Source organism: Mesoplodon mirus (genome assembly GCF_964341445.2).
Source record: "Mesoplodon mirus genome assembly, chromosome: 7".
NCBI classification, from domain to species: Eukaryota; Metazoa; Chordata; class Mammalia; order Artiodactyla; family Ziphiidae; genus Mesoplodon; species Mesoplodon mirus.
In genome coordinates, this window is record NC_138983.1 from 99,174,155 (window position 1) to 99,196,565 (window position 22,411).

The 22,411-nt window shown below is 37.5% G+C and overlaps 1 protein-coding gene across 3 annotated transcripts in view; it reads left to right on the plus strand.

Moving 5' to 3' along the window:
* The window catches only part of LOC309807240 (uncharacterized protein), a 122,318-nt gene that overhangs the window by 75,721 nt on the left and 24,186 nt on the right, over positions 1-22,411 (plus strand). The window contains exons 1-2 of one of the 3 annotated variants that reach the window (XR_014294533.1): positions 12,006-13,722; positions 21,335-21,418. The exons of 1 other annotated variant lie outside the window; for it this stretch is intronic. The gene's annotated coding sequence lies outside the window, so the exon portion shown is untranslated. Of the gene's footprint in view, positions 1-12,005; positions 13,723-21,334; positions 21,419-22,411 lie in introns of those variants that run through there. One more of the 3 variants, XR_014294532.1, reaches the window with a different exon arrangement.

Below are 22,411 nucleotides of genomic sequence, written 5' to 3' on the forward strand. Positions count from 1 at the left end.
AGAAGTAACAATAACAAAGATAATTGTAAAGACTCCCAGTTCTCTTTCAATGGTAAAGATTAGCCTGATCAGCTGGGAACATAAGGAATGATGATATTGACCTTTTCTGACCCTCATGACTTCAGTCCACTAAAGCTTGGACTCTGTGGGCCACCCAAACCCCTTCATGAATATGCATATACCCTTAGCTTAAAAATTCCCCAATTTTGCTGTTCAGGAAGACACTGCTTTGGGAAAGACCCCCGGTGTTCTCTTTACTTGCTGCAAGTAACAAATCCTTTCTTCTCCCAATCTTTGTTTTTGTTGTGCCTTTCAGCTTGACACCCACCAAGAGGCAAACCCAGGTTGTTGGGTAACATTAGCTCTTTGGCTGGCAATGAAAATGACATAAGGCAGATTAACAAGAGACAATTAAATTATTATGTGCACATGGGGAATTCACGTAAGTATGAAGAATTCCAAAGACAGCAAGACAAGGTGACATATATATATTCTTGACTAAAGAGAAGTGAAACTGAGCAGGACCCTGTGGGGCTCCTGGGCACTAAAGTCTTTCTGTGTCCCCCATTTCTTGTTTGCAGGGACTAGGCTTCAGCCTCCACAACCTTCCCTGAATTCCAAAGGGTAGGGTCAAATAGTTGCTAATCAGGGAAGGGAGGGGCTGCAGAGACAAGGGAGGAACTGTCAAGAAACAATAGTGCAGCTTTGGGACAAGATCCTGGTTCTGCCTCAAGGGAAACATAGAACAATAACTGAGCTCTTCTACAGAACTAAAACCCCCAACAAATGGAAGATGTTAACTACTTGATGAAGCATCCTTCATTCTAGAGAGAAGGTCACAGTTTGATAACCTTGAGAAGCATAGAAACTCATCAGGAGACCACCTGAGGCCAGATTAAAGGATTGCAGGCCCTGAACACACCATAATCCTTATCAGCAACCCTGACCTTGAACCATTGCTATAAAACTCCTCACCAAATCCCCCCAGGTTGGGACACACAGTTTTGAGGGCATTAGCCTGCTGTGTCCCCCTTTGCCTGGCAACACAATAAACCTATTCTTTTCTACTTCACCCAAACTCTGCCCCCGAATTCGATTCCATACCAGTGCACAGAGGCCAAATTTCGGCATCAGAAGGAGGTATGGGTCTGAAATTTCAAGGGGAAGTAAGGTAATTCACAGGAAGTTAAAAAGAGTTAATGTTTGGTAAACAAATGTTTGCTGATCCATCCAAAGACAATGAGACACAGAGAGAATTTTTTTTTTGCGGTACGCGGGCCTCTCACTGTTGTGGCCTCTCCCCTTGCAGAGCACAGGCTCCGGACGCACAGGCCCAGCAGCCATGGCTCATGGGCCCAGCTGCTCCGCGGCACGTGGGATCTTCCCGGACCGGGGCACGAACCCGTGTCCCCGGCATCGGCAGGCGGGCTCTCAACCACTGCGCCACCAGGGAAGCCCCACAGAGAGGATTTTGATCAAATGGGCTTTTCAATGTTCCTCCTGTTCTACCACACCTAATATTATACTACATTTATCTCTAGTGATAGCTTCTTCCTGGGACAGGCCTCCTGTCTTAAATTATTTTAGGCAGTAAGGGGGAAGTTCAAAGGCTCTTCCTGAGTCTTTTGGGCCTGATTGGTTTCTGCTCAAAATAATCCACATGCCATAGTGGCACGTCTTGTGGTGGCCTGCACTTAGACCCATTGGCTCCCACGTGCAAATGAGAACCATGCAATGACTCAGGGAGAGCCCTGAGCACATTATTCAGATAGACACCAACATGATGCAATTTTTCTTCGGTGTGTTCAGTGAGAAAAAGCAATCCAAGAGGCACTGCCCTTTTACTTTGGGGGAGGTTGAAAGTCCCTTCTTGGAAAGGAAAAAGAAGTACTTTTAGAGCATTGAGAAAACCTAAAACCTGTGAGTCAATTTTTTTAAGTGCAGAGTTAATTTTACCCAAATGTGTTTTCTTAAAAATTGCAACCAGTCCAGATCAGTCTCTTCGAGGGGTGTACCAGTTGTGATATTTGCTGACTTTACACTGTTCTGAAATTGAGGACACCTTCCCTCTACTCAGTTAATGTTTATTTTTATTAACTTTTAAAACTGTTTTAAGTAGGAGATCTTTTACTGGAGCCTGAGGATTGATAACGTTAACCCCTGTGACACTGCTCTGTTACCTCACATCAACCAAAGAATTGTGCAGGAGCTGATCACATACCCTGTGATTCCCCTCTCTCACCTGGTATTTAAAAATGCTTTCATGAAACCCATCAGGAAAGGGGGTTCAGGTGTTTTGAGCACTAGCTGACCTGAACTCCCTGCCTGGCACCTGCAATAAACGCTGCACTTTCCTTCGCCATAACCTGGTGTCAGTAGATTTGCTTTACTGCACATGGGAGAGCAGACCCACGTTTTTGTCATCAGCATATTTATATATATTATTATATATTGTAGGCAATGGAGATATTTTACTTCTTTCCTATTGTGCTGTTTTATTTTTTAACTGAGTTAACCATGAAAGTCAATTTTTGTTGATAGAGGAGAAAAGGTACAAATTAATGAGATATAGTTAAAAATTTAAAGCTTTTAAAATGCTTGTTATTTATAATGAGATTTATATAATAGAGAATTAGGAAATAATTCTGTATTTAAATGGTTCGATTGTGATTGTGGAACATGAAATTGGTAGTCCACAGGACATATACTAAATTTTCACCCTTAGTGATACTATATTTGTACTGTCCATGTCAAGCTAAAATGTTGTTTTTCAACAATCTTTAGCAAACATATCTTAGTTTTATTATTCAGAGGGAATATAGGAGCTCAATTTGATATAGGGAACTTGAGCATTCCATCAACATGAATTTGAAGAATACACTAAGAATATCTTCTACATTACATTGGAGTAGTGAATTCCTGGTAATTATTTAGGGAATTCTTTTGAAAAATATAGTCACCAGGGGCCAATAATTGAATTCTATTGAAATATAGAGATAGATATTAATAAGAATGGAAAATCATATTTTCATTTTATATTGCCCATATCTTCATTTTATTTGTAGGTTTTGAAAGTTTGCAAGAGAAAGATATCAGAATTTATACTTCATTCAGCAGAATCCCTTGGACCAAATGATCACACACTCAGAATACATAAGTGGAGACATTACTGACTGTGGCCCAGGAGACAAGGACAAGACCTAGAAAAGACACAGTAAATAATGGAGGGAAAGAAAGATTGGAATAGACAGGCATTTCTCTTAATGAAAAATGTTAACAGTAGAATCCTTGAGGGAGAATCTTTGAAAACACTGGATTTCTATAACAATAAAAAATTGAGTCCCAAAGTACAATGAGAAATAACAATAATGAATAAATAGGATAAAGAAATTATATGTTAACTGGCATACATTCCAGGCGATGATCAGACTCCTGCAGAAACCAGGGCTTTCTGGCCTTTAATTCCCCTTGGGCAGAACTGCAGCGCCCCTGTCCCCAGCCTTCAGCCATCACCTCCAGGACTACAGAGGCAGAGTCCTGGCCCTCAAGTCAGGCTGCCTCACTGACTTGAATGCCCATGGAAAAGGGAACATTGATCCTGACCTGAGACACAGCCCTCAGATGTTTGTAAGCTGGAAAGTCTGCATCAGACTTCCTCCTTGCATCTCTCTAGGGTGAACTAGGGAAAACAAAACGTCCCAAAACCCTTTCCCACAGAAGAAGTCTGGGAAAAAACACATGACGATCTTGGCCTTGGTGCCAGGTGAGGCTGATATAACTAGAGCACACCTTCTCCTGGGTTTGGTACCAGAATCCAGGGCCCTGGTGGGAGGACCTGGGCTCTGCCCTGGGTTCCATGGACACAGACAAGCAAGTGTGATCTCAGCAACCTTCAAGGACCCAGATGTGAGAAAGAGGCAATGAAGACACGATGGCTGCTTCAGGGTGGCTTGGTGTCAGCCTAGAACAGCTGGACTTCATAAGGAATAACACACTGTGGAGGGAAATAATAAAGAATTTATAATAGGAACAGAAAATAGTTTTATTTGAGCCAAACTGAGGGCTATAATCTGGGAGGCAGCCCCTCAAAAGGCTCTAAGGAGCTTCTCCACTGAAGCATGGTAGTCTTGTACTTTATCAGAACAAAGAACATACATCCAACATGACAGGGGTCTATTCCTTGAAGATTTCAAAAGAGACAGATTGAGGACATATCTAGTGAGACAGTAGGATCCTGGCACGTGGGAAAGGAGCCTCGTCTTCGAGAGGGTGTGAACATGGGCATCGTAAGAAGGGAGTCACTTATCCTTCTTTGTGAATCAGGCATTTCTTTTCCTTAATGGTTAAAGCAGATGTGCTGTGTGCTTGACAGGCTCTTTCAGTTCACACAGAGTTTACACTGAACCATGTATAAGCCTAAATGACTTCCCCATACCTCATTACGTGAAAAATTTCTCCCTCAACACTATAATTTGGGGCTTGACTGATCTTGGCGATAAACCAGACACATAATACCCTCAGCTCTCTAGGCCTCTCCACCTGCAGATCCTGCTGTATCCTCCCCCCAGGGCACAGCACCACAAGAGGGTGTCAGGTGAGGGGTTTGGGACTCAGAGAACTGACTCCCGAAAGTGTTTCTGTTTTCCAAGATAAATAACAATACAGTTTGGATTCTAAAAATCATCCAAATAAGTGAAAAAAAAAAAAAAATGCTAGACCAACAGTGAATCACAGCGTTTTTCATAAGATAAATGAATGTTATATAATGAAAGAGTAAATAGAGCCCAGAGGCTTTACTATGTAAAATTAAAATGGAGTTCAGTAGTGTTTAAAACACATCCAAAGGTCACATTTATGAGCTGCAAGTCCAGCTGTATTCCACAAGAATTTAGGCAAATGCATGAAAGATGAGTTATGAGTAAAGCACTATCCCCAAACTGTGGGTGTGGGGAAACTCATCCTAGCACTTTGTGCAGAACTAATACATGGCAACCATATCTGGTTTCAAAACTGATATTTTCTGCAACTAAAAAGGCAGAAATAAGCTAAATAAGCTACCTATCCCCCCTTTGTCCTTCAGTTATTAATTAAGACTCCTATTTCTTCCTCTCTTATCTATTTTTTAAATTCCAATTTTAAATGCCAAAATATTCAGCTATTATATATGATATTGTTCTCTTAATTTAGTCTCTACACAGCCTGAAATTTCTTTTTAATTTCCCTATTATATAATTAGTTTTATATTCATCAATTATGTGATATTTCAAGCAGGTACTGAGCTTTTATGCTCCAAATGTATGCCCTTCCATACTTTAATGCACATAAATATACTTTATACTTTTACATCAATTTAAAAGGTAATCTATTGAGTGCAAATTCTGTCTTCAGCATTTTGTTGGGGTCAGCAGTGGGGAGAGAAAATGTAGAAGAAGGAAAAGACATGGCTTATTGTTCTCAAAAGAAGTTACAGAGAAACCTCTGACTTCCTTATCAAAAGGAGGCCCATTTCTTTTTCAATGTCTTTTCTTTTTTTTTTTTAATTTATTATTTATTTATTTATTTATTTATGGCTGCATTGGGTTTTCGTTGCTGCGCGTGGGCTTTCTCTAGTTGCGGCAAGCAGGGGATTCTGTTCGTTGCGGTGTGAGGGCTTCTCATTGTGGTGGCTCCTCTTGTTGCGCAGCACGGGCTCTAGGCTCATGGGCTTCAGTAGTTGCAACATGCGGGCTCAGTAGTTGTGGCTCGCGGACTTAGTTGCTCCACGACATGTGGGATCTTCCTGGACCAGGGCTTGAACCCGTGTCCCCTGCACTGGCAGGCGGATTCTTAACCACTGTGCCACCAGGGAGACCCTCAATGTCTTTTCTATTGACTTCAAATCTATCGGGCTTTAAAATTATTTGTGTGTGTGTGTGTGCTCATATTCTGACTGTCTCTCACAGCAGATTGTGAGTTCTGTGAAAGTGAGGCAGGAGATAGATGGGCCCCAGGGTAAGCAGCAGGAGTTCATTCCCTCTGGACAGAAACTCCAAAATATCAATAACAGGGCAATCGAGAAAGGAGGCTGTGCCCTGCCCAGATAAGAGATAAAAGACTAGATGTTCCTCATTCTCGTAGTCAAGGAGACCTTCCCAGCGACACATGTGCAGAAGGGTTCCTTGGAGGTCAAAAAGGGAGAGGGCACCACCCCATAGTAAGTGATGTCAACTACCCATAGGCCTCTTCGCTAGAATCCATCTTGGCTAAGAGATGCACATGAACACGGGAGGACCCTGAGGTATACCAAATATGGACTCAGAACCAGGCAAAGCAAGATGATTGGTCAAAGGAAACCTGGAAGAAATTCCCCATAAAAGTGATTCAAACTACCCTGCGAGCGCAACACTCTCTCTGAGCCCGCCCATGTGTCTATCCACATGTATTCTTTGTCCTCCTAATAAACACTTTACTTGTTTCACTACTTTCCATCTCTGTGGAAATTCATTTCTACACAGCAGACAGGCCAGGACCTTGTCACTGGCCACTAGTCCCTGGTGGTCTAGTGGCTAGGATTTAGTGCTTTCACTGCCCCGGCCTGACTTCAATCTCTGGCCAGGAACCAAAATCCTGCTTCAAGCAGCTGCAGGCTGAGGCCACCTGAGATGAAAACAGGGGCAATGTTTATCTTGTTTAAGGTCATGTCTTGTTAAAAAACAAAATTCAACTGAGTAAATTTGAAAATCTGATTGGCCTTATTTGATGCTTTATGAATTGGGCAGCATCTCATCTAGTAAATAGAAGGGCACTTTGAGAAGTTATACAGAGTGGAAGGTTTTTATAGAAAGGAGGGTGGGCAAGAAAGTCATTAGCAAAAGAAAAAAAGGTTATTTGGGACCAGTACTATCTTCTCTTTGTAGGGAAGGGAAGCCTTGAGTTTTATCTTGCAGATTGCCTCTTCTTCTTGGGTTGGGGGAGATGGAGAGGGCCCCTGTGATAGATTACCACATTGGTGCTGACCAGAAGATTCCAGATTTCAGAATTAAGATAACATTTCTGGTGAAGGTTGAAATTGCAAGTAGGTTAGGTATTAAATACATGCGTGGTATCGTGGGCTTCAGCACAAATGAAACCATTTTGTGTCAGTGGTTTTCCTCCTTAATAGTCCCTAATGCAGAACTAGCAGAAACACAACAAAGATTTGTGAAAAAGTAAATGAGTGCCTAACTCAGTTGGTCAACTGGTGTAAAGAATGTGGCATAAGAATAAAAAGATCTAGAGAGCAGATGAAAGCAGCTTTTGTTTATATTTTTAAAAGGAATGTCTTCTGTGTTTTCAAATTACTGCAAATCTAATCAGCAATGTTGATGTGACTATTAAAAATGATGCTTTTTGAAAGGTTAGAGAAAGGAAAAACAAGAAAAAAATAAGGATGTTTGGCATTCTGGATGTTGGCTAAATGGCAATTTAATCACTAAGAACATGTTTTATTCTATTGTCATGATGTATATGTAATATATGTAAACATATATTTATATGTCATACATAATATATATTTCCTTTTAATCACCCCTACTGGGGTACACTTTACATACAACTGATAGCACTCATGTTAAGTGTACAGCACAGTTAGATAAATTTTGACAAATATATACAGTTGTGTAATCACTAGCACAATCATGATACAGAAAATTTCCATTACCCAGAAAGTTTCCTTAGGCTCCTTTGTGGTCAATCCTCACCTTCCTACAAAAGTGATATGATGATTTGCTTTCAGTGACTATAGTTTTCCCATTCTCAAATTTACATAAATAGAATCTAACAGTGTGTATTTGGTTCCTGTTTTCTTTCACTCAGCATGTTTTGAGATTCATCCATGTTATGTATATTAATATTTCATTCCCCTTTATTGCTGATGTGAATTACTCATTCACTTGATGATGAACATTTGAGCTTTTTACAGTTTGCAGCCTTAACCTTTATGAAACCATCGGGATTTCCATTAGAATTCTTTAATTTCTTACCCAATTCAATGGTATGATTTGAAAGTTATCAGAAACCTGCACTTGTCAGAAAGTCTTTAGTATGAATCTTCCTGAAGATGAAGCATTTTTGCAAAAGCATCTATGAATGATAAAAAAGACTTAAAAAGACACAGTTAAAGAGCTGGTTAAAATGCAATTGACAAAAAAAAATTTGTTTACTTCTGTAACATACAAATTTGACATATTCAAATTTTAGAAATTTTATTTAATTTCATATAACATAAGAATATCTATATTAATGATATTTAGTATAATCTAAATGTATAACCTAAGAAGGTTGGAGATACATTTATCTCTAATCAATTGACAGTACCTCCCATAACATACCAAATAATCCTAATTAGTTTAATATCTCTCTTTGAGATGACTTAGGGGTCCTCTGAAACATCCCAAAGCTATCTAGAGGTCAAAATATCTTTAATTAGGATTCTATCCTTAAGAAGTTTATCCAAAATGTTAAAAAGTTTCAAGACACTTGGTCAAATAGGATTACAGATCACTGTGAAACAATGCTTATCCATTTAACCAAAGTTACAATGAAAGATTTTAAAAGCAAGTACAGAAAGTTATAACAGATTATTTAAAAGGTAAAGAAAATTTACCATCTGTAATCAAAAGCAAATCAATATTCCAAGAAAACTTTTTTCTCTTAACAGAGAGAGAAAAAATTTTTAAGTTTTTGTACCACTTTACTTTTAATCTTAAAATTCATTTACTCAATTAAATTCATTCTAATCTTAGTGAGTCCTGACAACACATAGAATTTCTTTCTAAAGATTACTTTTTCCCCAGAAATCTACAACTTTCTATATTCATATTAACTTGCCCTTTATTTTATTTCCTATTTAGAAATAACCAGCTTTAAGAGAAAATTACTTCCTTTTTCTTTAACAAAATAAATTCCTATTCTTCATACCTTCTTTTAATGAAAACACACATCCTATTACCCTGTATACTAAAATGTTCTCATTATTTCTAGTGGCTTTAATTACATATTTAATTAGAATTCTCAAGTCTTAAAAACCTAAATTCCTAGTGAAAATTAAGAAGTAAGCAATTATGAGCTGTTCTTTACATTAGCATTCTGTAGGTTGGCAAATTTATAAATAAATGCTATTTATAATTTCTAAAAATATGTGCTTTCTTATGGAAAATGACTCAGTGTGACACCAAACATATTTATTAATAGTCTTAAATATCTTTACTTTCTCTGTAAAAGGAAGCCAATGTTTAGTAATTAATATTTCAGTATATTATTTTATTTGGAAAAGACCTCGATATTCAATGAATTCTCATCATTTAGCTTAATTTAGTTAAACTCTAAAATTTCAAGTTACTAAAACGTCCAGAAAAGCTATTTTTAAGTAGACATTTCTAAAACATAATTATTCCCAGAGTTCACCTAAAAACTCTTGTCTCATTTACCTCTATTTTATTCACTTGTTCTCAAAAATTATGTTTAGATTACCCAAGAATACTTTATGAGACATTAGACCAAGTCAGCCATTATCCCAAATTTAATATTGAATATTTTTCAGATCACATGAATCTGAAATTCATTCAAGTTAGTTTCTTTTATATTTCTGAGAATTTCTGTAAGTGCTTAATTTCCTTTAAGTCAATTAAATAGAGCTCATTTACAAACTAACTTTGATAATACCATCCAAAGGAAAAGAGATATATTTATAATGTACACATGGACATACATACATTCCAGACAAACAGAGATCTCACAGTTTTCCTGCCTGAGTTTAAAAAGGACTCTTCTCCCTTTTTTCCCCCCTCAGTCTCAGGAATTGGCGATGGTATAGACAAGAGTGAGTGAGAGTACATTAGAGCCCAGGGTAGAACATTTACATTTCAAAGGCACAGGGAGAAAAATGTAAGTTCCTCCTAGTAAGATTTGTTTCCTTCTGGTCAGAATAGTGAAGAGATACTTTTAACAAGCCAGCTTTTTCATTCGCAAAAACAAGTTTTAGAATGTCAAAAAGTGCCCCATCTGGGTCATTATTCTCCAGAGCCTAAAGAATACTGTGACCACATGATTTTAGAAAAATATCACCTTCTCCTTTTCATGGGTACGAGCCCATGAAACTAAGAGCTAAGAATTTCCCGATTCTGCAAAATACACCGTAGGGAATATAAGATGAAACAGAGCTCTGATTACCCATTCTCAGTTGTTTATGGCTGGTAATCTTAAAATCTCAAACAAACAAACAAATGTAGTGTCTCAGGGTTTCAAACTCCTCAGCCCAAAAGGGAAAATCCCACCAAATGGTTAGCCACTGACAGACCCAAATGGCTAAGAGAATGAATACCCTGGTATTACCACACACAAGTTCCACTACTTACTAGAGAAATCTCAACCAGCAAAGCATGTGTCTTTTTCCCTTTACCAGAGAAATCAAAAGTGCCATGGGCCAATGATGCCTGGTCAGTGGCAAGTGTTCAGGGCCATCTCTGAGACAAAGGTGCTCAAGCAGCTGCTGAGTAGTATCCATGAGCTGCCACTGGTCAGGGGCCAGTGTGCTATGGTTGAGATGCCCACTAGGGATGGTGGCCCCTTCATGGTTGCCCAAATTATTGCCAAACCAAACACAGATTCACTCACCCAATGCAGAGCAAAGCCAATCTACTGATACCAGTTGTGGTGAAGGAAAGTACAGTGTTTATTTGCAGGATGCGAAGCAAGGATAACAAGCAGCTAATGCTCAAAAGACCCAAACTCCCTGAAGACTTTTGGGCAAGTGTTTCTAAAGACAACATTAGGAGTGAGGGTCTCAGGGTGAATTATCAGTTCATGGACATTCTTTTGATTAGTTGGTGGAGAGGTGACAGGGTGATATTTTGGGAACCTTAATCATCAGCCTTCTTGTTCCAACCAGTCTGGGACCTACATGCTTGTGATCAGCATGTAGTCAAATCCTCCATCAGGTGGAGAGCCTTAGTGTCTACAAAAAACGCTCAAGTGTCGTGGTCCATACGTGGGTTGGAAAAGAATTTCCAGGCACAAGGCAGAATGTAAAGAAGATAGAATTTATTAGAGGAAAGTGTCTCTGCCAGAACAGCAGGCTGACTTCCTAGTAGTCTGGGGGAGTGGATCCCAAACATGTGCTATTGATCAGTTTTTATAGCCAGAAAACAAAGGAATGCTCCAAGGTGAAAATTTCGTTTACTAATTGGTCGAGGCACATATACTTTCCTTCTATAGGGTGGCAGTGGGACAGGGAAGATGCCTTTTCTTATTTGGGACAGGTCTCATGGCCCAGCTGGGCTCAGGAATTTCATAAGCATCACAACATGGTGGGGAGGGCAATTAAGGGTCTGATAAGGGGTGTAACGCTGACACTTTTTCAGAGAGGGTTGTCCTTTGTCCTTGAAGCACCATTGTCCTTGGAGCACCACATCAAGGATATGTGTCAGACTGTTATCTATATCCCTTGAGGAGAAAGGGATATAGACAACACTGTTTTTCAATCTATTGTTACTTTTCTTGCTTGACTGCTTTTCCTTTGTTTCTGAATTTTGTCAGTTCTGTAATCATTAACTGCTCTCTGGAAATCAAGGGAGGCCTAGGAGACTAAAGCTTTGTTCTACAAACAAGAAGCAGGGAACACTGGGAGTCTGTCACTGGGAAGGCCCCACAGGATCCTACTCAGTTTCACAATCATGAATAAAGTTGTTTCTATGAACGTTCATGTACAAATTTTGTGTGGACATATTTTTCTAATTTAAATTCCTAGGGGGTGAAATTAGGGGGTTGTATTAATGCCGAACTGTTTTCCAAAGTAGTACATCATTTCACATCTTCTTCAGGAATGTATGAGACTTCTGGTTGTTCTCCATCCTTACTAACATTTGATGCTATCAATCTTTTTAATTTTAGTCATTCTAGTAGATGTGAAGTTATTTGCATTGTGGTTTTAATTTTTCTTTGATGACTGATAATGCTGAACATTTTAAAATGTTGCTTATTTACCATTCCTGTATCTTCTTTGGTTAAGTGTCTTATTAAATTTTTTGCCCAATTTAAATTAAATTGTTTGTCTACTAAGTAGTGTTTTAGTAAAAGCTGGAGAAGAAGCAAGTTTGGCTGGATTACAGAAAACAAGGGGGAGAGTGGTAGGAATGAGGCCAAGAGAGACATGGGAGAAAGGGAGAACAGATCAAAAAGGACTTTGAGGCCTTGGTGAGAACTTTGGATTTATTGTAATTAAATTGAATTCACTGGATGATTTTGAGTATAGAGTGGCACAATCAGGCTTAAATTTTAAGGGACCACCTTGGCAGCTCTGTGAACAGGCCAGAGGAATGGGAGTAAACACAGGATAGACCAGGAGGTTATTGCAGCAGTCAGAAAGAGAGAAACTGGTTAGTTGCAGTTCTGAATGACCTTTCCCCTCACTCTTGTTCCTGACATTCCAAACTGCATAATTTCAGATGTGGAAGACTGAGAAATGTCCTGGATTTTCTCAACAGAATAGTGACTTACTCAAGGCCTTTAAGTGGAACACACTCTACTGAGGGTTGAGAGAAAGCTGACAATAGTGGCTTGCTTAGCTTAACTCAGTGGTTATGGTTGTTCGTTGTGGTTGCAATATTATGGTTGTGTGACTCTTTGGTTAGTATTCACTTTCTCCATCTTGGAATATACGTTTGATGAGGATGGAAAAATTATCTCTGTTTTTAACTCACCACTGTAGCCTCAGTTTGAGCACAGTGTCTGCCAATTAGCATTTAGTCAATGGGTTTTTTTGTAGGGGAGTGAATGTGTGTATGTGTGAGGGAGAGAGAGAAGAGGGGCAGAAACAGAGAGGGGAAGAGACAGACATAGGGACAGGGGAACAAGTCCATATTGCAAAAGAACAGGACAATATTTTCTGTGAGTAGAATGCTCAGAGCCTGTGTACTGTGTTCTTTTCTACTTTCTCAGGTTAGATTTATCACTTCATAAATTTTCTTTATCTTATCCAAAATGAATCTACATTTTTTTTTCTTATAAGTATAAAGAAAAAGATTTTTTGGGGGGGGAATTTTTAATGTCTCACTACAATTCAAGTGCCATACATGTCTCTTTCTATTATTTGTATATCTTGAAAATATACCAGCATTATTGTCTAACACAAAGGAGGCACTAAATAAAATTTTTTCTTTGAAACATTGGTACTATAAATTATAAGAGACAGGAGCCATGTTTTCACAGCTCTGTTTCTTGAGCACCCAGCCCAATGGTATTGTGGAGATGGAATAACAATCACCATGAGCACAGGTCAGTGCTGACAAAGGGACTTGCTTTCTCTCTAAACCATTTGACTTTGTTGGTGCCCAGGGCAGGATGCTCCAAAATATGCCTCAGTGGAATATTACTTTGAATTAAAGTTACTGAAGAAATGACTGATGCAAGAGAGACACACTGACCTTCCTATCTGTCTCCATGAAAGCAGGAAATTAGTATCTCATGTGAATGGTGCCCTCCCTGTACCAGGAGGTAGAAAGACATCATTAGCACCAGAGATAGGGAATGCAGGGTCAAGAAGGCTGTATAAACCTTGTTACTTCTTTAACTCAAGAAGGTTGGCAGGGACATTTCTTCCTCCTCAACAGCTGACAAGACAACCAGGAGGCTGGCTAAACCCTGCTTCCCACCACAAGACTGCTGCAGCTGAGAGATCCTAGGACACATGACAAAGGCCAGCAGAAGGTAAAATTTCTTCTCTCCTCAACTTCCCAGGCCTGTAAGGTCTGGTGGGAGGGAAAGTGCTTAAGAGTCTCCTTTTCTCTATCTCTAAATTTAGATTAGCAGAAGAAAATACTTATGGAGCAAGATCCTTGTGACATAGAAAATCTGGTTTATGGAAATGAGTAATCTCGTCTCAGTTTTTCTTAATCCTTTCCTCCCAGAGACAGTCACTGTTTTTCTTTGTCTCTGTCTCCTGAGTCGTGTTTCATAAGAAGAAAGAACCATAGGGCAGAATACAGGCATAGGCCCTATAAGCCTGCTGTTTGAGACAGCCTCACAGACTGGTGAGTTACCAGTTCTCTCCAGTCCAGTGCCTATTAAGACAAACTTTGCTGTCAGTCCTCTATATAAAAACTGGATGAGATTTTTCCTTCTGTATTTTTCTGTGTCCTGAGAATTTGGCTTTTTGTCCAGTGAGAATATTCTCTCTGGTCTCCACCATCTGGATGGTGTATTTACTGGGGTGCATCTGGTAACCAGTTGAATTGACTGGGGTTCTGAGACACAAAGTCATAAACAGCACACTCTAGTCTTGTTGTGCCAGCTGTCAGAGGAGTTTGTCCTAAGGGGACCCAGTCCACAAGGGGCCTTTGTTGTTTCAACCTTCATTGCCTTGTTAGTGTTGGAAAAGTCCCATTCCAGCAGCATGTGCCTGATGTCACAGATTAGTAGGTTTGGGATCAGAGGTGCCTCAACTTCCCAGGAGAGACCAGGGACACAGTTTGCATTATACCACCCTTACTGCCTGTGCAATGAAGGCCTTTGCTTTCTTAGATTATCCTTGGAAATGAATTTTCACATTATAGGGGCTATATCATCCGTGCCCTCTCCATCTGAAAGTATGCTTATTTCATCCATGGTAAGGATTTATTCTAAGCCTGAAAAGTTACCTCTGGGTCGTTCCATAAAAAGGCTTACTGATTTGAGTCACTATTTGAAATTAATGAAAGGTCTTACTCCTCAATGGCCAGATGATGGATCCTTTAAATTTGTTGTATTTAAAAGATTCCCTTTTTGAGAGCTCTCATCATAAACAGCTGTCATATTGGTATTTATGGAAGGATCAAATTGAAAGGAAAGATCATGTATAACAGCTAGCCTTAGGGAATCGTTATTAAGATGAAATAACAAATTAAAGATCCAACATGAATTCCCCTTTTTAAGAAAAATTTTAAAAATTGCCCCATCTCCTCAGCAATTCCTTAGGCCCTCCTACAAATAATTAGGAAAAGATCAGTTGGAAGCCAATATTCAAGAGCTAATAGAAACAATTATCTTTGTCTTCCAAATCTCTACAAAACCAGAAATGCAACTTAGGAACAAGTCAAGGCCCATTTATCTTCACCAACCCTGAAACCTATTCCTCTCAAATTCTTGTAGATATTATAAAAGTTGAGGATAATTGGAGCAAAATTGTCCTGTACTTAAGAAGAAAAAGTTTTTAAAATAATAATTACCCTGAGACTTATGATAATAGAAAAATACACTCCAAAACTCACAGAAGAAAATTTACACTTTTTTCTCTGTCCCTTAAAGTTATAAACCTTACCATGTCTTTGAAATGTAAACACAGCCACATTGCCTGAGACTGAGCCCAGATTATCTCAATTGTTAGAACCTGAAACTAAAATTTAAAGAAAAAAAAGGAAAGAGGTTTTTTTTAAAACAAAAACCACCAGAAAAACCCTCTCTTGCTCAAACTCTAAATCACAGTCTCCTTAAAATTGTTTATCAAGGGCAAGTACACTTAAAGGGCAAGAAGACTTAAAAGTCTTCTCCATAAATAATAAAAGACTGTAGCTATCTGAGTGAGTAAACTTAATTTATTCCAACAAGCAATATAAAAATTCTCAAAAATATAACAAAAACGAATACAAATATTTTTCAAATTCACATGATCTAGGATAATTTTTGGTAAGTAAAATCTAGTTCAGGTTTAATGGTTTAATTAATACAGACATATCTTAAGAGTTATCAGCATTAAGTATAATAGCTTTATGCTATGTAGTTTTACTAAAAGTCAAATAAGCTCATGTTATCTCTTTTACAGAATTTCTCAGAAAAAAGTAATAATAATAATAATTTAAGATGATGGCTAACACTACTTTAACATCTTATGAAATTGTCATGAGTAATCTGAGGGATTGTTAAGAACAAATTAATTAAATAGACATAAGATAAGAATTCTTTTAGGTAAACTTTTTTTAGCAATAATTGTTTTTGCTATGTCAACTTAAATAGTTTTCTAAATGTCTTTGATAAATTGTACCCTTAGAGTTTTGCTAAGTTAAATTAAATGAATTGAATGTCTAGATCATTTCCAACTAAGACAAAATACTGAAATATTAATTGCTGAACGAGTCTAAGTTTACCTACTTTTGACCTCTTATTACACACTAAATATGTTTGGTTCTATTAGTAAACATGTCTTGTGCTTCATTAAAAGCTTGTACTATGAAGTAGAATATGTTTCTAGAAATTATGAAATGTATTTATAAGTTTGCCAAGCCACAAAATACTTACACAGTTCATAATTTTTAACTTTATCTTTACAAAAAAATTAAAGCTTCAAAGGATTAAGAATTGTAAATAATAGATGTGGTTAAAGCTACTAGGAATTATAAGGAAATTAGAATATATTTTGGGGTAAGAAAAAGTGTAAGGTATGGAGATGTTTTTGTTAATGTAAAAACTTTGTTAAGTGATTTTTGTCCTAAAGCTGATAACTTCTAAATGGGAAAGAGAACAAGGGACAAATCAAAATGGACAGAGAAAGTTGTAAGAGGTTTGTGAAAAAGGAATCTTTAGAAAGGAATTTTATGTGTAGTCAGATCTAAAATTGGAATGAATTTAATAAAGTGATTGAGTTTTAATATCCAAAGTAAGCTGGTAGAAAATTAAAATTTGTTTTTTCTCTCTTTTTGCAAAATTTTCTTAATTATTGGTCTGCTCTTAATGAGAAATTGTAAACAAAGACTTTTTTTTACATTCAATGTAATCTGTCTAGCAAAACAAATATTGTACATTTCGTCTTTATGAATCTTTGATAATTTTGAAGAAAAACTGAGTGCTTTCAATATTAAAAGAGCTAAGTCTTTTTACACTATTTAACTATCTGTATTTACATGTGAATCTTTGTCACTTTGATTAAATTGATAACTAAATATTAATTCACAGTGACATATGATCATATTTGACAAAGTGTTTTAAAACATTTTTATTTTTGAAAAAGTAGATTTTCCCCCAAGTCAAATTCTAAATGAAGTTTTATTGACCTGGAAATAACGTTCAGGTTTTCCAGAGGCCCCTTGGAACACCTTAAAAGATTTGTTTTATCTTATTAGAAAAGAGAGCTATGAAACTCATTAGGCTTATTTGGTATGTTACTTACATGGGAAGCATTGCTAAATAAATGATCATAAACTCTAGGTTATATCATAAGGGTGAATGTTATTAATATAAATGTTCTCAAAAGTATATGAAATTCCTAAAATTGGATATGTCCTAGTATAATGTTATCAGTCATAATTCTAGTTATTATCTTAAATGTTTTGTGTCACAGAGATAAATTTTCTTGTCAATTCCATTAGAATGAATCAAATTTTTAGTAATGGATATTTGTCTTTTATTACTTAGACAATGGTTTTACTCAGATGCTTTGACAAAAGCTTCCTGGAAATGTGTTTCATGTTCAGAGAAATTCATGGAAAAGGATCTAACAAGTATTCTAGAACACAAGTTTCTGATGAATTTCAAATCATTACACTGAACTGAGTAAGAATTTACAAAACCCTAATGGAGAAATTGATGGTTTCATAAAACTTCTAACAAAAGATCAAACAAAACAAGAATTAATTACATGGGACTAAGTAAACTGAAGAAGATGGTTATGATATTTTATGATTTTAAAAATAAATTTATTTATTTTATTTATTTTTGGCTGCATTGGGTCTTTGTTGCTGTGTGTGGGCTTTCTCTAGTTGCAGCGAATGGCAGCTACTCTTTGTTGTGGTGCGTGGGCTTCTCATTGCAGTGGCTTCTCTTGTTGTAGAGCATGGGCTCTAGGTGCATGGGCTTCAGTAGTTGTGGCTCGTGGGCTTTAGTAGTTGTGGCTCAATGGCTCTAGAACGCAGGCTCAGTAGTTGTGGCACGTGGGCTTAGTTGCTCTGCGGCATGTGGGATCTTCCTGGACCAGGGCTTGAACCCATGTCCCCTGCACTGGCAGGCAGATTCTTAAACACTGTGCCACCAGGAAAGCCCCATTTTATGATTTTTTTTTCGTGGTATGCGGGCCTCTCACTGTTGTGGCCTCTCCCGTTGCGGAGCACAGGCTCCGGACGCGCAGGCTCAGCGGCCATGGCTCACAGGCTCATATCAATCAGTGTGATACACCACATCGATGAATTCAGTAAAGTCACAGAATACAAAATTAATACACAGAAATCTCTTTCGTTCCTATACACTAAAAACAAAAGATCAGAAAGAGAAATTATGGAAGGAATCCCATTTACCATCACATCAAAAAGAAAAAATACCTATGAATAAATCTACCTAAGGAGACAAAAGACCTGTACTCTGAAAACTCTAAGATGCTGATGAAAGAAATCGAAAGTGACACAAACAGATGGAGAGATAGACCATGTGCTTGGATTGGAAGAATCAATACTGTCAAAATGACTATACTACTTAAGGCAATCTACAGATTCAATGCAATCCCTATTAAATTACCAGTGGAATTTTTTTTTAAGATTTTTTTCATGTGGACCATTTTTAAAGTCTTTATTGAATTTGTTACAATATTGCTTCTGTTTTATGTTTTTGTTTTTGTTTTTTTTTTTTTGTTTTTTTTTGGTTGCATTGCATGTGGGATCCCAACTCCCTGACCAGGGATCGAACCTGCATCCTCCTCATTGGAAAGTGAAGTCCCAGCCACTGGACCACCAGGGAAGCCCCCACCAATGGCATTTTTCACAGAACTGGAACAGAAAAATTTAAAATTTGTATAGAAACACAAACCCCCAAATAGCCAAAGCATACTATGAAAGCAAAAATGGAGTTGGAGGAATCAGGCTCACTGTCTTCAGACTATATTACAAAGCCACAGTAATCAGTATGGTACTTGCACAAAAACAGAAATATAGATCAATGGAACAGAATAGAAAGCCCAGAAATAAACCCACACAACTATGGTCAATTAATCTATGACAAAGGAGGCAGGACTGTACAATGGAGAAAAGACAGTCTCTCCAATAAGTGGTACTGGGAAAACTGGACAGCTACATGTAAAAAAATGAAATTAGAACAATTTTCTAACACCACAGACAAAAATAAACTCAAAATACATTAAAGACCTAAATGTAAGACTGGATATTATAAAACTCTTAGAGGAAAATCCAGGCAGAACACTCTTTCACAGCAGCAATATCTTTTCGGATCCACCTCCTAGAGGAAAGAAAACAAAAACTAAAATAAATGGGACCTAATAAAACTTAAAAGCTTTTGCACAGCAAAGAAAACCATAAACAAAACAAAAAGACAACCTACAGAATGGGAGAAAATATTTGCAAATGATGAGACTGACAATGGAATAATCTCCAAAGTATACAAATAGCTCATGCAGCTCAATATCAAAAAAGCAAACAACCCAATCAAAAAATGGACAGAAGATCTAAACAGACATTTCTCCAAAGAAGACATACTGATGGGCAAAAAGCACATGAAAATCTGCTCAACATCGCTAATTATTAGAGAAATGCAAATCAAAACTACAATGAGGTATCACCTCACACCAGTCAGAGTAACCATCATCAAAACGTCTACAAACTGTAGACTACAAAAATGTTGGAGAGGGTGTGGAGAAAAGGAGTCCTCCTACACTGTTGGTGGGAATGTAAATTGGTTCAACCACTATGGAGAATATTATGGGATTCCTTAAAAAACTAAAAATAGAACTACCATATGATCCAGCAGTCCTACTCTTAGGCATGTATCTGGAGAAAATTATACTTCCAAAAGATACATGCACCCCAGTGTTCAGTGCAGCACTATTCACAATAACCAGGATATGAAAGCAATTTAAATGTCCATTGACAGATGAATGGATAAAGAAGATGTGGTACATATATACAATGGAATATTACTCAGCCATAAAAATGAATGAAATAATGCCATTTGCAGTAACATGAATTGACATAGAGATTATCATACTAAGTGAAGTCATTCAGAGAAAGACAAATATCATATGATATCACTTATCTGTGGAATGTGAAAAAATGATACAAATGAACTTAATTACAAAAGAGAAACAGACTCACAGACTTAAAAAACAAACTTATGGTTACTAAAGGGAAAAGGTATGGGGAGGGATAAATTAGGAGTTTGGATTCACATATACACACTACTATATATAAAATAGATAATCAACAAGACCCTACTGTATAGCAAAGGGAACTCTACTCAATATTCTGTAATAACCTATATGGCAAAAGAATCTGAAAAAGAATGGATATATGTATATGTATAACTGAATCATTTTGCTGTACACCTGAAACTAATTCAACATTGTAAATCAACTATACTTCAATATAAAATTAAAATTAAATTTAAAAAAAGAGATTAAAAAAAGAAGTGTCTTCCAATGCAAGGATCAGATCAAAGAACATGAATGGAATATTCCTACTGGGACGATTAGGAGGATAACACATCCTTGGTAGGTGCAGAGCCTGTTCACTTACCCTCTGACTTTCCTTGTTCCCTTTCTCTACTACATCCAATTAAGCAGATAAAAACTTTGAGAAAGCTGCCTCTTCCTTCACCAATGCCAAGCAGGACAAACTCAAAGAGCCATTTGTCTGTCTGTCTTCCTCTGATGTTGCTTCTTCATGTCTGAGCTATTGGGAGGAGAGAGAGGCAATAAATTCTCTTAATAAAAGCAAAAAATAAAAATAAAAAATAAGCCTATATGGTCAGTCACAATCCTTGCTATACTTATATAAATAAGACCAAGTTTTTTGAATCTAGACTTATTTTGCAAACAAATTTGTCTTAATTTGGCTATCTTTGATATAAGTGAGGGTGATTTTAGAGAGAAAAATTATCTTTCGATAGCAACCAAAATACATATTGTGGATATTAGATTCTAGTGCTATTAGTTTTCCTTGAAGTTTTGTTAATTACCTGAAAACTGGACTATATCCTGAATTTTTCTAGTTTCCTCCACTACCTGACTACAACTCTCCAAACTAGTGTTTCCAAATTTTCTCCCACCCTTTTGACTTGGAATAATTGAAACTAAAACTGCCTTTTTTTCTGAAGTCCTGCATACTGAAGGTAGATATCTTAATATAAACTTCAGAGAAATCTCCACAGCAGCTCATGTTTAGACAGTCTTCTTCATTCCTGTTGCTATATGGACCACTCAGAAAGTTTACCTGAACATCTGATGGACATTCAAACTACAAAAGATGCTTTAACCCCGACATTTAGAGATCTTCTCAACTGTCTACCCTCAGAACTCAAAAACTGATATGAAATTTGCCTCAATTATTAACCTTTTTTTTTTTTGTCTCCATAGCAATGCCTCTTATTAAATACCTGATTGCTTGTACCGTAAGCTTAACTTCTACTTGGAAATACTGCTTTGGAAGAGAAAATTAAGGTAAAATGATCATATGGATGGACTCTAATCCAATATGACTTGTATCTTTATAAGGGGGAATATTAGAGCACAGACATGCACAGACTGAGGGGCAACCATGTGAGGACACAGCGAGAAGGTAGCCATCAAAGGAGAGAGACCTCAAAGAAACTAAACTTGATACTTTGATCTTGGACTTCTAGCCTCTAGATCTATGAGAAAATATATTTTTGTTGTTTAAGCCACCTAGTAGCCAGTGTGGTCTTTTGTTATGGCAGCCCTAGCAAACAAATACAATCACTATTAGGGAAAAAAAATCATGTGCTTTGTTATTCCAGTAGAATGATTTTAACACTGATTACTTCTTACCTTGAGATTATAAAAGACAGTGATAAACATTACTGTAGAGTATATATGAGTTGTGTCCTATGAAACAAAGGTAGTTAACAAACACCTCTCAGCTGTAGATGATGCCATGTGTTCATCTGATCAGCAAGAGGACATGAGTGGAAGGGAGAACCTTTTCTGCTTCAGACAAGCAACTTCCTGGGTTACCCTGAGTATGACAAAGAGGGCCATTGCTTGGGGACCAGGTCTCCAAGCAGTCACAACAGGCCTCAGGAACCCACAAGAAAATTGTGAAGGAAGAATATTACTAGCCAGGCCCATATGAATCTTTTCCTCCCATCACTGCTCTTTTGTGAAAAATTCTTCCAAATACACATTTTTGTCCCAAAATATCATGTTGGACGCTCGCTACTAGGAGCAAATTTTTCTAGCATCTCTGTTGGATGAATTTTCACACTTGCAAAATCACTCAGAAAAGAGTTCATCCTCCCAACACCTCCCCTGCACCAGTGTCCCCCTAAACAGCATCTGACCACAATATGAAGGAACTTACCTCCCAGGTAAACAGGTGCTTGAATGTGATTTAATTATCTCTGCATCCTCTCCCTGGTCTCCCTGTGAAATCCAGTCACCTCTTTGCATTAAAGCATTTCTGTGAGAAGCCCT